This window comes from Micromys minutus (genome assembly GCF_963924665.1).
Source record: "Micromys minutus genome assembly, chromosome: 15".
Taxonomy (NCBI): Eukaryota; Metazoa; Chordata; class Mammalia; order Rodentia; family Muridae; genus Micromys; species Micromys minutus.
The window spans coordinates 17,985,938-18,002,711 of record NC_137984.1 but is presented as its reverse complement, the minus strand read 5'-3'; the positions used below and the strand labels follow the sequence as shown (position 1 = coordinate 18,002,711).

The window sequence follows — 16,774 nt, the reverse complement described above, 5'->3', positions numbered from 1 at the left end:
TAAAGATAAGAGCAAAAGTTGGAAAATAAAGATTTTTTTCAGATGTATATTTTTTATATAATAGAAAATCAACTAGGCTTCATTAAGTTGTTGTCAGGCTACGTCCTACTCTCTATAACTCCATATTGTACAAAAGGGTGATTTTTGTCCCAGCAGATCCTATTTTTCAAGCAGTCTTTGACTCCATTTTGAGATAGAAGAATGGCTGCAGTCCTTGTATAGACCAGAAACTGTACCATCTGTGAGGCACTAAAATCCAGCAGACTGATAAATGATTTATCCCAGAGAATAGTGAAGGAGCCTTCTCTAAGTTTATTGAAATAAATTAAATCTTGGGGCATACGGATAGGTTGAAATCTTATCAGAAAAACCAGAACTTATAATTTATACAAGACAGACGGTTTGTCAGTAGGTACAAGGTTTGTAGATTGCCCTGTTCTTTGGAACCTCTAATACACTTGCTCAGACCTCCTTTAACATGCCCAGGTATCTCCCTACAAAAGAGGCTTTCTGTATGTCTCAATATGTTTTCACCCCTGAACATGCTACTGGTGTGTTCATTTAATAAATATTTATTAGATGCCCAGCATGACCATTGTTTAGCAGCCAGGGTCTGGAATGGTCCCTAGTTACATAAACATGTAAGTCCCAGAGTAAGCTCATCATTAGACATCTCTCAGGGCTTTGTGGTGCTGATTGCCAGGATACGGAGAACCCTGCTTCATCTATAGTATAACACAAGTTAGCTGAAGCTTAAACTCTGTCTTCCATCCATCTCTTCCTTACAGTGGGCTTAGATCCCTCTTCAATGTTTCTGTGTAATTATGACTTTGTTATTTCCTTACATTTTTATAGAGGTAAAGATACATGCTGAGATTAGTACATATATATGAACGAGCAAATAAATTCTGGGTTGACATTACCTATTTGGATATGACAGTCATGCAGCAATACACAAAATCATATTTTTATTATTTGACACTAGTGACAAACTTCATGGAGTCCGAGATTTCCTCCTTTGTGAAACTGAGCATCAACATCTGCATCACAGTTTCACTGAATTTCAAAAAGTCTTTTATACAGTCTCAGTATTTTCCAAATATACATGTGTTGCTTGTTAACAATATTTTCTTGAGAACTACATTGTTTGGAAATTCTAATCAAATACAATAGATGGCAGTCACACAAATTAAGTTGTCTATGTTTAATTTAATTAGGCGTATTTGAATGAGATTATTGTCTGATGTTGTACATGCTGGCCCTTGTTAACTGAATCAAGATTAGATGGCATGTGACTTTAATAATTGACATTTACAGAATACTTATTATAAGATAGCCTCTTTCTACATACATTAATGCATTAACTTCTTTGTTCCTCCAAGAGATTCTAGGCTGTTTACGTTATCATTCATCCCATTTAATGAAGGATGAAATAGGGATTTAAGAGATTAAATAGTTTGCCTAATGTCATGGAGTTTGCCAATCCCTAAACCAGGCAATCTGGCTCCAGTCTCAACCTTGCTGTCCCTGATGTAATGATTTAACTGAAGGGATATTCATTAAAGCTTAATGTTAAATTGTCTAAACAGTACAATCCAATAGTTAATCCCAATTATATCAGTAGAATTGGTCACTACATAATAATTAATTCTAATTTCTTCACCTTTTGTGAGTATGTTGTTTTAACTTAAAAGTGAGAATATCATTAAAACTTGGAAAAGAAATATCAGAATTCAAAATACATAGTTGGTTGGATTTTTCTGGTGGCATAGGAACCTCAGAAAGTCAGTAAAAGAAAGGTTATTTATACTCCAACCACTTGGTTTGATGCGTAGTTTCTTTGCTGTCACCATTTTCCTTGCAAAACCTTCTTATTTCAAATGTAGGTTTCCCATAAAGGAGTATGAGTAATAAAGGCTGTTTTCAGCAATCATAAGATTACATGTTGTCTGGAAATCCAGGAGCCCTGCCTTTCACCCTGAGCCCATCATCAATCCATAAAGAAAAAAAAAAAAAAACTATAATTAACATTTGAACCAAGAAAGGATAAAGCATAGACTGAAAGCCAACATCATTATATTGAATTATTTGCTGAAAAGAAATTAAAATAATTGCTCAGCATTTTCTAGGCATCTCCATATTGCAGAATGAATAATGCCAAAGTAGTCTTTCAAGGTTTGTGTTTTTTGACCGTCACTCCATTGATGTACTCAAGCCCTGGCTTCTAATGGAAACAGTAGCGCAACTCCTGCAAGGAATGAAAGGGTTTGTAGGGTTTCATCGTTTATAATGTCCCTTCCATCATTTGCCCACTATTATCAATTTTCAAACTAAATTAAAAATTGTGGCAAGGACCTTCTCCTAATGAATAAAAAATTTAGAGGACCAATCACCGGGTGAGGTGTAGGCAGGACTTCCAGGTTGGAGCGGGCAAGAAAGAAAGAAATAAAAGAAACTGGTGGCCTTTAGGATGAGGAGAGACCTTGGGGTACAAGATGTAACAAACTAGAGGCTCCCAGTAAGATGGAAGATCCACCAAGATCTGCCACAGGAGGATTCACTTTAATATGATTTACTAATTGGGATGTTAGTTGTTGCGCCCAGAAATTCAGTTACCTGATGATTTTAAACTAAGTTTGTGTTTTTCTTTATGCAGTGACTCAACTGAGTTCAAGAGAATATTTAATATTTGAATATTAAATTACTTTTTTAAATGACTGTGGAATCCATCTTCATGGAAACAGGAACTCTTGGCTCACTCCACTTTCTGATATACCCTTATGTTGCATGAAAGTCACTACCATTACCACTTTTCTTTATGACTAGCTGCCCTTCCATGGTTGTCTATAAGGGGCCTGCAAATGAGAAACCAGAAGAGATTCTGGTAATATACTTACTAAGCTGGTTTACTATTAATATGTTGTGTTACAGTGACTGGATCACCTCTTTTCATGCCTTATTATAAATTGTTCCTATTTTCACTTAGAACCAAGGTCTACTTTTTATTTTCTGCACCATTATTTCCTAAATGACAATCCTTTAAATGACTCTGTAAAACTCTTTGACAAAATTGTACTTCTCATTGTGATAAAGTCCTGGAAAGGTTAGAGATAAAAGAGACCTACCAACATAATACAGACAATTAACAGTAATCACATAGGCAAAATCAACTTACATGGAAAGAAACTCCAAGGAATGTCATTAAAATCAAGAACAAGGCAAAGTGGATAACTGTCTTTATTCCTATGTAATATAGTACTTGAAGCCTTAGCTAGAACAGTAAGAAGACTGAAGTTCAAGAGGAAACAAATTAGAAATGAAGTCCAAATTCTGTATTTTCAGATTATAGTCTACATAGTAACCCTAAACAATTCCACCAGGAAACACCAGCAGCAGATAAACACCATCAGCAAAATAGCTGGATACAAAATTAACTCACAAAAATTAGTAGCCCTCCTATACACAGATGACAAGTGGGGCTGATATCAGAGGATTAGAAGATCTCCAATGCTTATGCAGTCACAGGATTGTTATAGTAAAAATAGATTTCCCAAAGATCTCAGTTGAGGCCTCAAGTTCTGCCCCAATAACTGTCATAACGAGGACTCTCAGGATCCTGCCCAGCCAGAGGTACACATTCCTTCCAGTTTGCACCTGTGCTCAAGAGTGGACCCCGAGCTCTGGCTCTCCACCTACTTTGTGCACACCCAGAGGCAACTTGACCCCATGAGCTCTAACATACCCAGGATCTCAGAATCATGGGATCACAGAATCACAAAGACAGCTGGACGCCCAGGAGTTCTGACACAATAAGGATCACAAGATCACAGGCTCACAGGAGGGACAGGCTCCTGTCAGACAGAAAGATAAGTTAGCACCAGAGATAACCAGATGGCAAGAGCCAATTGCAAAAACATAAGCAACAGAAACCAATGTTACTTGGCAACATCAGAACCAAGTTCTCCCAGCAGAGAAAGTTCTGGATGCCCCAACACACCTAAAAAGCAAGATTCAGATCTAAAATTCCGTCTCATAAAAATGATAGAGGATTTTGAGAAGGACATAAATAACTTTCTTAATGAAATACAGGAGAACACAGGTAAACAAGTACAAACTCTTAAAAAGGAAACACATAGAGTTCTTTTAAAAAAGAATCTTACAGGGAAAACACAATCAAACAGGTGAAGAAATTAAACAGAACTGTCTAGGATCTAAAAATGAAAATAGAAACAATAATGAAAGCACAAGAAGAGACAACAATGGAGATGAAAAATCTAGGAAAGAGAACAGAAGTCATGAATACAGGCATCACCAACAGAATACAAGAGATAGAAGTGTAAATCTCAGGCAAAGAAGATACCATAGAAGACATTGACACAACAGTCAAAGACTATACAAACAGAAAAAAACACCAACCTCAAAATATCCAAGAAATTCAGGACACATGAAAAGAACAAACTGAAGAAAAATAGGTAAAGAAGACAGCAAAGATTCCCAATTCAAAGGGCCAGCAAATATCTTCAACAAAATTATAAAAGAAAACTTTGCTAACCTAAAGAAAGGGATGAACCTAAACACACAACAAACCTACAGAACACCAAACAGATTGGACCAGAAAAAAAATTCCTATCACATAAAATCAAAATACTAAATATACAGAACAAAGAAAGAATATTAAAATCTGTAAGAGAAAGAGGCAAAATAACATATAAAGGCAGACCTATCAGAATTAAATCAGACTTAACAACAGAGAATCTGACAGCCAGAAGATTTTGGGTAGATGTCATATAGACCCTAAGAGGAAATAAAATGCCAGCCCAGGTTACTATACCTGGCAAAACTCGCAATTACTATAGATGGAGAAACCAAGATATTTCATGACAAGACCAAATTTAAACAACATTTTTCTATTAATCCAGCTTTACAGAGAATAATAGAAGAAAAATTTTAGGAAGAGGAAGGAAATAATACCCAAGAAAAAGCAAGAAATTAATCTTCTCACAACAAATCCAAAAAAAAGAGAACCACACAAACATAATTTCAACTCTTACAACAAAAATAACAAGAAGCAACAATCATTGGTTCTCAATATCTCTCAACATCAATGGAATCAACCGGATACCTAATTGGTACCCAGTGTTTTGCAGGAAGCACACCTCAAGTAACAAAGAAAGAAACTACCTCAAAGTAAAAGGCTGGAGAAAATATTAAGTATCCATTCTAATAGCCAACAAAATAAACTTTCAACCAAAAATTGTTTTAAAAGCTGGGAAAGAACACTACATACTCATCAAAGGAAAAATCTACCAAGATATATTCCCAATACTCCATATCTATGCCTCCAATGCAAAGGGCACTCACATTTGTAAAAAAAAAAAAGTTAGTAAAGCACAAAGCACCCATTGAACATCACACAATAATAATGGCAGACTTAAACATTTTAATCTCATCAATGGACAGATCATGGAAGCAGAAACTGAACAGAGACACAGTGAAACTAACAGAAGTTATAAATAAAATACATGTATGTAACAGGTGCCTACTAAATATATCAACCTAACACCGAAGAACATACCTCCTTCTCAACACCTCATGGTACCTTCTCAAAACTGGCTATATAATCAGACACAAAACAAGCCTCAACAGACGTAAGAATGTAGAATTAATCCCATGTAGTCTATCAAACCACCACAAACAAAGCCTGGTCTTCAACAGCAACAAAAACAACAGAAATCCCACATACACATAGAAGCTGAACAGCACTCTCCTCATTGATGGCTTGATCAGGGAAGAAATAAAGAAAGAAAAAATTATAGACTTTCTTGAATTTAACAAAAATGAGGCACAACATACCCAAACTTATGGGACACAATGAATTTAGTGCTAAGTGGAAAACATAGCTCTGAGTGCCTCCATAAAGAAACTAGAGATATCATACACTAGCAACTTAACAGCACACCTGAAAGCTCTAAAACAAAAAGGCACAAACACACCCAAGAGGCGTAGACAGCAGGAAATAATCTACTCAGGGCTGAAATCAAACAAGTAGAAACTGAGAGAATTATACAAAGACCCAATAAAACTAGGAACTGGTTCTTTGAGAAAATCAACAAGATAGAAAAACTCTTAGCCAAATTAACTAGATGGCACAGAGACAGTATCCAAATTAACAAAATCAGAAATGAAAAGGGAGACATGACAACAGAAACTGAGGTTACTGAAAAAAATCATCAAATACTACCTACTACAAAAGCCTACAATCAACAAAACTGAAAAATCTAGATGAAATTCTGAATTTTTTTAGAATGATACCAAATGCCAAAGTTAAATCAGGATCAGATAAAGCAACTAAACAGTCCCATAATCCCATAATTGTTAAGAAAATATAAGCAGTGATTAAAATTCTCCAAACCAAAAAAAGGCCAGGGCCTGATTGTTATAGTGCAGAATTTTATCAGCCACTTAAAGAAGACCTAATACCAATATTTATCAAACTATTTCACAAAATAGAGCCAGAAGGAACACTACCCAATATGTGACATGAAGCCACAGTTATTCAGATGCTTAAACCAAACAAAGACCGAACAAAGAAAGAGAACTTCATGCCAATTTCCAATTGATATGAATATCAATGCAAACATACCTAATAAAATTCTTATAAACCGAATCTAAGAACACATCAAAACCATCATTCACCATGATCAAGTAGACTTCATCCAATGAATGTAGTGATGATTCAATATGCAGAAATTCATCAATGTGATCTACCATATAGACAAACACAAAGAAAAAAAATCATCTCATTAGAAGCCAAAAAACCTTTGACAAAATACAATGCCCTTTCATGTTAAAAGTATTGGAGAGATCAAGAATTCAAGCACCATACCTAACATAATAATACAGCAAACTAATAGTCACTATTTGCAGATGATATGATAGCATATATAAACGACCCCAAAAATTCCACCAGAGAACTACAGCTTATGAACAACTTCAGTAAAGTGGCTGGATATAAAACTAACTCAAACAAATTAATAGCCTTCTTCTACTCAAAGAATAAACAGGCTGAAAAAATTAAGAAAATGACATGTAGACGCCTGCAAATTGATTCATTCTTATCTTCTTGTGAAAAGCTCAAGTCCAAATGGATCAAGGACCTCCACACAAAACTAGATATGCTGAATCTAATAGAAAAAAAAAACAGTGAGAAAGAGCCTAGAATGCCTTGGCACAAGAGAAATTTTCCTAGACAAAAAAATCCAATGGCTTATTCTCTAAGACCAACAATTTCAAATGAGATCTCATGAAATTTAAAAGCTTCTGTAGGGCAAAGGACACTGTCAATAGAACAAAATGACAACCCACAGACTGGAAAAAGATCTTTACCATTGCTACATCTGAAAGATAGCTAATATAAAAAATATAAAAGGGACTCAAGAAATTAGACTCCGGAGAACCAAATGACCCTATTAAAAATTGGGTACAGAGCTTAACAAAAAGTCTCAAGTGGGGCTTCTCAAATGGCTGACAAGCACTTAAAGAAATGTTCAACATCCTTAGTCATCACTGAAATGTAAATCAAAATTACTCTGAGATTCTACCTCACACTAATCAGAATAGTTAAAATAAAAACTCCAGTGACAGGAGATGTTGTCGAGGATGTGGAGAAAGAGGAATACTCCTCTGTTCCTGGTGAGACAGCAAGTTGGTAAATCCTCTTGGGAAATCAGTCTTGCAGTTTTTCAGAAAATTGGAAAAAATTCTACCTGAAGACCTAGCTATACCACTTCTGATAATATACCTAAAAGATGCTCCAACATATAACAAGGTCACATGCTTTTCTATGTTTATAGCAGCCTTATTTATAATACCCAGAGGCTGGAAAGAACCCAGATGTGCCTCAACTAAAGAAGAGATTCAGAAATGGTAGTACATTTACACAATGTAGCACTATTTGGCTATTAAATACAATGACTTAATGAAATTCACAGGCAAATGGATGGCACTAAAAAATATTATCCTGTGTAAGGTAACTCACAAAAGAACATGTGGTATGTACTCACTGATGAGTGGATATTAGCCCGAAAGCTCTAAATACCCATGCTACAACCTAAGAAGAAGGAAGACCAAAGTGTAGATGCTTCAACCCTAAATACAACTGGGAACAAAATAATCAGAGGAGATAGAGGAAGGAAGAGACCTGGGAGGAAGAGAAGAGGAGGAGGGAAAGGGGGATAGAAACAGGTATTGGGTGGAAAATGAGAGTAGAGAGGGTCAGAAAATTGAATAAAAACGTGTAGCAGTTGGTGATGTGGAACTGGGGGTAGGCACTAGAAAGTCCCAAACTCCGGGGAAGGGAGAGGTTCTCTAATTGGTTGTCTATGTTCAGCCCAAGGAGTGTCACTATTGGAGACTGTGGCCCTGTTGGAGTAGGTGTGGCCTTGTTGGAGTAAGTATGTCACTGTAGATGTGGGCTTTAAGACCCTCATCCTAACTGCCTGGAAGCCAGTATTCTGCTAGCAGACTTCAGATAAAGTTGTAGAACTATCAACTCTGCCTGCACCATGCCTGCCTAGATGTTGCAATATTACCATCTTGATGATACTGGATTAACCTTCCGAACCTGTAAACCAGCCCCAATTAAATGTTGTCCTTTATAAGACCTGCCTTGTTCATGGTGTCTGTTCACAGCAGTAAAGCGTTAATTAAGACAGGGTCCCTGGATCCAATAGGGGTGACTTTAAATAAAATACCCAACAAAGGGGAGATAAAACCCATAGAGATCACCTCCAGTAGATGGGCACAACCCCCAGTTGAGGAATGAGGCCACCCAGGCAGCTCAAAAATTTTAACCCAGAAAAGTTCCTGTCCAAATGAAAAACAAAGGCAAAAAAAAAAAAAAAAAAAAAAAAAAAGGAACAGAGACATTAGTAAAGGCCATCCAGAGACTACCTCACTGAGGATCCATCCCATCTGCAGATACCAACCCCCCACACTATTGCTAATGCCAAAAAGCACTTGCTGACAGAAACCTGATATGGCTGTTAACTTAGAGGTTCTACCACCACTAGACCAATACAGATGGAGATGCTCACAACCAACCAATGGACTGAGCCCAAGGATTTCAGTAGAAGAGCTAAGTGTAGGACTGAAGGAGCTGAAGGGGATTGTAACATCATAGTAAGAACAACAGTATCAAGTAACTGAACTACCCAGAGCTTCTAGGGACTAAACCACCAATCAAAGAGTATACATGGAGGGATTCATGGCTCCAGATATATATGTAGCAGAGGATGGCCTTATCTAGCCTCAATGGGAAGACAAGGCTCTTGGTACTCTGCAGGATTTATGCCCTAGCATAGGGGATGCTAGAGAGGTGAGATCGGAGTGGGTGAGTGGTTGAAGGAGCACCTCATAGAACTCATAGAAGAAAAGAGGAGGGGAGAGTGGGGGGATGGGATGGGGAAGTTTGGAAAGGGGTAACTGGAAAGGGGATATCATTTGAAATGTAAATGAATAAAATGATTAATAAAAAAATGGGCATCCCACCAAAATTGATCTATAAATTCAATGTTGAACCAACAAAATTCCAAAACAATTCTTCAAAGATCTTGAAAGAACAATTTTCACTTTCATATGGAAACCTAAAAAATAAATCCAGAATAGTTTAAATGATCTTGAATAATAAAAGAACTTCAGGAGGTGTTATCATCCTCAATTTCAAATTATACCACTGAGCTACAGTAATATAAACAGTAAAGTATTAACACAAAAATACTCATGCCAATGAATGGAATTGAATTGAGGCCCCAGGCACATTCCAGAGGACACCTGATTTTTTTTTTATAAAGAAGCTAGAACTACACCCTAGAAAACAGACAGTATTCTCAACAAAGGGTTCTAGTCAGACTAGATGGCTGTTTGTAGAAAAATCCAAATAGATCCATATGTATTACCCTGTAAAAAATTCAACTTGATGTAGTCAAAAACCTAAACCTAAAACTGGATACACTAAACTCCTAGAAGAGAAAGTACAGAAACGCCTTGAATTTGTTTTTACAAGAGTTCACTTTCTGAAAGGACTGTAGCAAGAATTTGATATCAGACAGTGACAATGAAGTAGGCTCAAGGTTAATACAGCCGAGGGCTTTATTGTATTCCTTGTACTTGGATCATTCTGATAAACCCCTAAACATGGTGACCATGGGACTTTGTTTATTGCCTTGATTTTTGCCATGCTTGTTCCTTGGCTTCTTTATTTATGATTTGTTCCTTTACTGCTCTATTTATGCTTTGTTTGTTTCTTGACTAATTGATCTTATTCTTTGTTATGTACCCAGAATGATATAAAAGTAGACTGGAAAAGTTAAACTCATCCTCAGCCTCAGAACTGGCTGGGGTCATGTTACAGTGTTGTCTAATTGTCTTTTTCTTTTTAATCCTTGGTCTTGCTCTAGAGAACCTGTTGATTGTCTGAGCTGGTTTGTTCACCCATGCTACCAAAAGAAAATTGTTAAACACAAATCTAGCCACAAACCTGCGAATCTGCTATGGTATCCTGCCCGCAAATTATGCGAGAGCAAAGGTGGCACAAAGACTGTGGGAGTGACCAACCAACATCTGATGAAAGGACTACTCAGAGAGTTGGATCCAATACTTGACACAGCTTGGATGACCAAGAACCTGAGATTAAATAACCCAGGGACTTGTTATTGTAAAACCAAATATTACTGTTAAAGAAAAGAAATTTTAAAAAAAGAAAGAAACAAAAAAACAAGTGTCAGAGGGGATGAAAGACACAAAGAAAACAAGGCCTTCTAATTCCAAGTGAGCAAAGTTCATATGAACTCTCAGAAACTGAAGCTTGAAAAAGACTCGAATTGGTCTGAACCAGGTCCTTTACATATGGCTTCCAGTCTGTGCTTTTATGGGATTCTTGACTGTGAGAACTAGTGAGTCTTATTCTCTCTTGGGCTCTTTTCCTTCTGTTCGTTTGTTTTGCCCAATTTCAATGTGTTAGTTTTTGTTTTATCTTATCTTACTATTGTCCCTTAGAAATCTGCTTGTTTTCTAAGGAGAGACAGAAGAGGACAGGATCCAGACGGGAGGGTAGGTGGGGAGGAAGTGGGAGGAAGAGGGGAAAGTGAAGCTGTAGTCTGGATTTACATGAATTGTCTCATTCAGAAGCACCGTTCTCGCTGCTGAGAGCAAGGCACAGATTATAGTACTTACCAGAGTTGTATCTTTTTATGCTTAGTTTTATAATTTAGTTAGCAAAGAACCTTGAAAGCAGATACAGGTTTTCACTTACAGGCTATTTCAAATTTAATGGGCTATATTTGCTTATAGTGGGACATATTATAGGTAAGATTTGGGAAGAGTTTGTTTCTGGACTAAAAATAAACAGCAATAGCAGACTTTGCGTTAAGAAACAAATGAAAAATATGAACAAGTACTAAATATCATCAAATACATCCAAGTTATCTAAATTCTCTTAAAGTTATGTTATTTTAAAAGCTTTCACTGAATTTACATAGTACAATAAATAAAGCTATTTAATTCACTTTGATTTCTTAACAGACTACATTGAAAACAGTTATCTTTAAAATATTGTTTTGATCTGTTTAAGATAGTTTTCCTTTTTCTTTTCATTTTTGCTGAGGATTGGCCAGGGCCTGGGGTGTATTAAGCACATTTTCACTCATGCTCCACCCCAGCTGCTAATCTCTTCTCCACACTTAGATCAATGAATGTTTACACTTTCTTAACTTTTGTGTGCTTCACTTTTTAATTTCATTTATTTTGTGTGTGTGTGCGTGTGTGTGTGTGTGTGTGAGAGAGAGAGAGAGAGAGAGAGAGAGAGAGAGAGAGAGACAGACAGACAGACAGACAGACAGACAGAGACAGACAGAAACAGAGACAGAGAGACAGAGAGGGAGAAAGACAGAGAGTGAGAGAGGGAGAGAGGGAGAGAGGGGGATATCTATGCCACAGCACACATGTAGAAGTAAAGGACAACTTCGTGGAGTCAGCTCTTTCTCTGCATCTTTTTCTGGGTTCTAGGTTCTAAGGATGCAACTCAGATTTAGGCTTGCACACCAATGTTTTGTTTTTTCTTCTGAGTCATCTATCTGGCCTAATTCTTAATTGTATACACAAATTAACTGCCTAATATATATAAACTTTTAGGCAGTTAATTTGCTAATTCTATGGACAAATATGGATTTTAGGAAGCCCCTTTTTGAAGAATAAGAATTTGGAAACAAATATAGCTCATCATTATGTGGATGGAGCAGGTCCAGTTGAGTGCTAATATATATTTAATAGGCTGCTTTCAAGAAAATTGTACATAGACAAACATTTAATAGGCATCACAGATATAAAGACATGTAATGCAGAATCTACAAATACCTGTACATTTATTCAAAGTTCCAAGTACCAATTTGATTCTCAGAATACATTTTCACTGATTTTGCCAAGATTTTAATTCACATTTGCGATTGAAAATAATTATTCTAAAATGAAGAATAGCTCAGGTTTTCACATTAGTAAGACACTCTCACTATAACCAAATATATAATTAAATACATACAAAATAATATTATTTTAACTATATAAGCTACTAGTAAAATATTTCTTAGCTTATACTAAGTGTTTTTAAATATGATGTGCTTTTTATACTTTTAACACATCTCTCTCTGGACCATGCAGGTACCTAGTGGCTGCCATATAGGAAGGAGTAACAGTCAAGAAAGCAACAAAAGTTCTAATAGGCAATTCTGGCCCCTTTCTGTCTGTAGCATACATACTCCACCATAGTCAACTTCAAACTGTCAAACAATGGAAAAAATGCACAAAAGCAAGATGTGTGTGCCCCCAGGAAGCCACAGCAAACATAAACATAAGCAGAGACCCAAAGGTATGTGTAAAATGGTTGAGAACTCTTGAGCCTAAAGTATTTCTTTGCTTTTGTTTTCAGCAGAAGTCACTGAATTTCGGGTTTATGTAAACTAATTTTGAATAATGAGTGTATTTAATAACTGGCCAAGACAATTCCTGAACACATTACATTTAGCTCCCAGGAGCCAGAATAAAGCTACTGCAGCTTGCAAGCAAATTGAATCATCAAAATGGATATCACAAACCCATGCCGGTGAAGTGAGCAATTTGGCTGAGAGCATCACAGAGTCACATATTTTGTCTGTCTCTCAATCCAGACAGTACAAAGCTGGTCAAGTTCTGAGACTCAGGACAGCTGAGTGACAGAAAGGTATTTCTGTTTTAAAATGTTTTCTTTGTCATCACAAATGCTGAGTTTATGGAAGAAAGTGACAATGGCCTTGAGCTCAGGAAGCACCGTGTTGGATTCCTTACATTGCCACTTTGAGCTGAACAACTGAGCAGGAATCAGTTCTCCAGACATTATTCACATATTAATGGGGGTAGCTGAGTGTGAAATGTTCTCCTTCTTAGTTTTCTGTAATAACTGACACAACACTGCCATTTCTGGTGTGATTCACAAAATGCTGCTGTTGAAAGTTAGCAATAGCTGTTCTGTTCATTTTTGCTCAGTATGAGAAAGCAATAATAATATTTCTAATAATATAAGAAATGATAATATTGATAAAATACACACACTACATATATATATATACATATATATATATATATATATATATATGTATATATATATCTCACCAAGGTTTAATGATTGATACACTGGACTAAATAATGATTTCATGAATATTCATGCCAAAACCATTCTGCTCTTTAACACTCTGGCCTTGTGGCTTTACTGCCTGCAGGAAGAAAGGACATCATAGCAGGGAGTCTATGACTAACAAACTGCTTGCCCTGTGGTGAGGGAAAGCAGGGAGATGGGAGGAAGGGTCTCATTAGTATTAGCAAAAGTAACAGCCTCCAGGAAGTGGAACACTTTCCAGTAGGCCCCATTTATTAAAGGTTCCTTCTGATGCTGCCACCTCAGATATGTTCGAAGCTCTTAAGATACTGGCCTTTAGCAGCTTTAGCATCCCTGCCCCAAAATAAAAAAGCATTCCAACATCCCTGGAAGCTGTGGATGTCCTGGTCAAGCTATTATAAAGAAAAATAAATGAAAAGAAGCTAACAGTGTTACTTTATCTCTTGTTATTGATCTACTTTATCCAAGACACCACAGCCAAGGCAACTTGTAAAAGACCGCGTTTAATTGGGTCTGTGTTGTAGATTGTCCTGCAGCCGTTTGTATTTTTATGTTAATTCCACTTCCCCTAAAAGGGCTACCTAGTCACATACTCAGGTGACTTCATTAGAACCTTCTTCTCATTTTAATTAGTAAAATAAAGGCGAGAGCCAGCGATTGGGTGGGGGAAGGGAAGGTGGAGAGAGAGGGTTGGGGGGGGAGTAGAAGGGGACAGAGGAAGATCAAGATGGAGCAGGAGAAGGATGAGTTGGATCCAGGTGGCCTTAATTGGTGATAGGTAGCTACGAACATTTTAAGTATTTTATAGGTCTTCTATCTTATATGGAAGGGCACTTTGTATCTTTGTCCATTGGGTATAATCTTATTTTGTCGAGGGTTTGTGGATTGAAAATTGGATATATAAACCTGTATGAAAAGCTATCAGGCCTTAGAGTCATGTTTGTGTTGGGCGTGGAGTAAAGAAGCATGCTGGGGCAGTAATTCCACCCAGTATGGAGGCCATAGGGCAGGGGGAATGAACCGGCAGAGAAGCGAACCCTGCAGAGAGTACGGTTTGCAGACCCAGACTGAGTGTGCCCAGCTCTATACTAGAAGCAGCGCCCAAGTAGTGATACCTGGGGGGCTGATAAAGAGATAAGTAATATATATATATATTACTTATATATGTGTGTATAAGTAAATATATGTTATTAAAATATAAGTTTATTAATATTATATATAATTTTACATATATACATATATATATGTATATATATATATACTGCAACAGGGCTATGGTTCCAGAGGGTTAGAGTCTATGATGAGTGAGTTAAGGTATGATGTCCACAATAGGTGAGAGCTCACCATTCTTTTGAACAAAAGCAAGAGACAGAAAAATAGGCCCCATCTTCATCCAGGGCACTAATTCTCCTCAAACAACCACCAACTGGGTACCAAGTATACAGATGCCTGAGACTTTTGCTTGGCATCTTATTCAAACCAACCACAGCTAGGAAAGACCACCACTTCAGAAAGTTTCAAAGATGGAACAGACTCAGGACAGGACCAGAGATGACACAGGAAAAGAAAAATGATGCACAAAAGCTGATCTGAAACTGGCTTATTCCCAGAGAATTAGCAGAAGGGAATGTATAATTACAACCACCCTGGAAAAGAAAGCATTCCTGAAAAATAAAAATGTTAAAAAATTCAAAATTACCTTATTGTTTAGGTGGGAAGAGAGATTCCAATTTCTGCCATCTATGTATCTGTCAGGAAAGATAGGCCTTTCTAAAGTTAGACCCAAGTGAGCAAAAGTCCAGTGTTCATAGAGTTTGAAACTTGGAAAAAAAATTAGACTTATGTGTAATATCTTGGTAAGCTTGCACAGAGGTATGTTTTTCCAGATGTATGTGCTAGGACATGATTTAGGATAGCACTTACAGTAAAAGAGAAAAGGGGATGGGGTAGATAGAATTGAATATAGTGAACTGGCTTCTTGTTCTTTGGAGTCAGGGCACAGTGACCTACCACTTGGAGTTGACCCTGAAGCTGTCACCAGATTCCAGCCAGAGATAAAAGCAGAGCCTGCCATTTGAGTGTATCAAATTTTATATCAATCACCCTTCACCTGGACTCAGCAAACTGCACAGTAATTATTCTAAACTCTTTAGCAAAACTTCAAGAGTGAACAATCCAGAAGAGCACACCAAGTCCTTCTGGGCAACTCTGTGTTGCTTATGAGAACTTTGAATCAGGATTAGTCACAGTAGTCCTGAGAAAGGCCTGCAATTTAGAATTAAGGATTTCCTCCTGACCTTGCCACAGACATTGAACTGGAAGACATTGTGATGCCTGGATAATCTTTCCAAATAAAGATAGAAAGCACACTGACCTTTGTGGAGTGTGCACCGTCAGCAGTGAGCAGAGAGGAAATTCTGTGAAAGGTGAGCCAAAGTGGACAGGTGTTCCTGATTCAGGCCACCAGGGACTTACGTATTATCTCAATTCGAAAAGTTCTAATGCTGAAATGTTCAGAAAGCAATACCTCAAAAAAAAAAAAAAAAAAAAAAAAAAAAAAGGTTAGGATTTATTCCACAGCTTCTGAGCTCTCAATACACAGCTTCTTTCAAACATTGCTACCTTCCTGTCTTCCTGTGCCAAGGACGCCATCTTGCCCCTGGCATTTGTACTGACCCAGTCTAACAAAAGCAGGACAGGCTAAAAATAGCGGCTGCAGAGGCAGCCAGGCCCACCCTGCTGCTCTGAGGATGTTTTGAGGTTATATTTTCATTTTTAAAAGGACACAATTAAGCCTTCTTACAAGTGTATAGAATGAATTTCTGGTCCATGTAAACACATAAGCCACCTATAAAAATTAACTAGCATATATATAACATAATATTTAACAATATAAATGCCAAAAAAAAACCTTCCTGTGCAAAAATCAAGTTCAGTTTCATTCAAAACAAAAAAACAAAAACAAACAAACAAAAAAACATAGCCTGAATATTGCAGTATTATACCTTCTAGAATAAAAACGTACACATCTTCTCATTTTCAATAACATTTTTTTTTTAATCTTGTAAGGAG

General features: G+C 37.0%; 1 protein-coding gene across 1 annotated transcript in view; it reads right to left on the bottom strand.

Annotated features, from left to right (window-relative positions):
* The window catches only part of LOC308430331 (thymosin beta-10-like), a 126,158-nt gene extending 109,945 nt beyond the window's left edge, over window positions 1–16,213 (bottom strand). The window contains exon 1 of the mRNA XM_080929466.1: window positions 16,077–16,213. The gene's annotated coding sequence lies outside the window, so the exon portion shown is untranslated. The remainder of the gene's footprint in view (window positions 1–16,076) is intronic.
* Between the last annotated feature and the right edge of the window lie 561 nt (window positions 16,214–16,774).